The sequence below is a fragment of the Macaca fascicularis genome, chromosome 4 (assembly GCF_037993035.2).
Source record: "Macaca fascicularis isolate 582-1 chromosome 4, T2T-MFA8v1.1".
Taxonomy (NCBI): Eukaryota; Metazoa; Chordata; class Mammalia; order Primates; family Cercopithecidae; genus Macaca; species Macaca fascicularis.
Window position 1 is genome coordinate 29,234,801 of NC_088378.1, and position 1,850 is coordinate 29,236,650.

Genomic DNA, 1,850 nt, shown 5'->3' on the forward strand with positions numbered 1-1,850 from the left:
GGCGAAGCTCCTCCCCCCCTCCTCCTCCTCCCCTTGTCTGTCTTCCACCTCCTCTTACTCTTCTTCCTCTTTCTCCTCCCCCTCTTCTTCTGACTTCTGCCCCCTTCCTCTTCCCCTTCCAACTCCCTCCTCCTCATCCCTCTTCTTCCTCCCCCACTTCCGCTTTCTCCTCTCCCTCTTCCTCCCGCCCCTCATCCTTTCTCCCCCTCCTCTTCCTCCTCCTCCTGTTCTTATTCCTCCTCTCCCTCCTCCATTTTCTCACGATTTTCTCAGACCCTTCTGTCCAGCCTTCCCCTTCCTGGCCTTGGTGTCCGCTGCTTGGGCATTGCTCCATCAGTGGCAGACACCTTGCTTAGCACATACTGGACACTCAGTTTTATTTTTCTTTGTGAAAAATAAAGCTCTCCTTTCTAAATTTATGAACCTCGTTATTCTTCAGTTGACAATGTAAAACCATGAAACTGGATGAGGTAACCTGGCAAGAGGGTGTGAATGAAGGAGAAAAGACACCCAAGGCCTGAACCCCAACATTTAGACTTTGGGAGATCAAGCTGGAGCAGCCAGTGAGGTAGGAAGAGGATTAGTAGGTAGGATAGTTGTGTCTTGGAAGCCATGTACAAAAATATTTCAAGAAGGAAGGAATACAGTCAACCAAGTCAATGTTATGTCAGATCAGGACCAAGATTTGACTTCCAGACTTAATAAATTCCATATTATTGGTTACCCGGACAAAAGCAGTTTTCAGTGTAGTGGGACAAGCAGAACCTAGTGAGATAATTCTGAAGAGAATGGGAGCAAGTATTACAACACATTGGAGATGGGATTGAGGTGCTGTTAACTAGTGGAGAGATTCTTTAAAAACAGGAGATATTATGTATGTTTATTTACTGATGAAGGGGATCTAGTAGAAAGGGAAACATTGATTATATAAAAGACAAAGGAGAGAAATGTTTGAATGTCAGCCTTGAGTAACGAAAAGTAGTTCCCATCCGGTATACAAGATAAAAGACGGACTTTAGATAGGACTATGGAGAATTCATTCAAATATTAGAGGAGGACAGAGTATATGGTGACTAATCAGTCACAGATGTGGTCATGAGAGGTTGTAGAAGTTATCTTCTGATTGCTTCTATTTTCTCACCAATTTAGGCAGTAAAGTATAGGCTGGGATGTTATAATAACAACCTCCTTATTTCCTGTATCTCAGCAGTTTAACACAGCAACGGTTTATTTCTCTCTCATGCTAAGTGTCCATTGTAGATCAGCTAGAGGATGCTGCTTGCTCTAACCTCATTTAGGGAGCTAGGAGGCTTTCTTTGCTTTCTTTTGCTAAGATTGTAAAAAAAGAAAAGTGGCACTCTGGTTCTTAAAGCCTGTCTCTGGAAGTGATATATGACCTTTCGTCTACATATCATCAGCAAAATAAGTAACATTGTCACATCTAACTTCAAAGGGGGCCTGTGGACTGCAATCTTGCTAGTCCTCTGGGAAGAAAGGAGGCTAGAATATTTATGAACAGAGGAGGCATTTGAGGTTTAAGGAGTGATATAGTTTGGCTCTGTGACCCCACCCAAATATCCTGTCAAACTGTAATCCTCAAAGTTGGAGGAGGGTCCTGGTGGTGCGTCCGGAATTGGTGGGTTCTTGGTCTCGCTGACTTCAAGAATGAAACCACGGACCCTCACGGAGAGTGTTACAGCTGGTAAAGACAGCGCATCTGGAGTTATTCGTTCCTTCTGTCCAGAGTTGTTTGTCCCCCCCGGTGGGTTCGTGGTCTTGCTGGCTTCAGGAGTGAAGCTGCAGACCTTCACAGTGAGTGTTACAGCTCATAACGGCGGACCCAAAGAGTA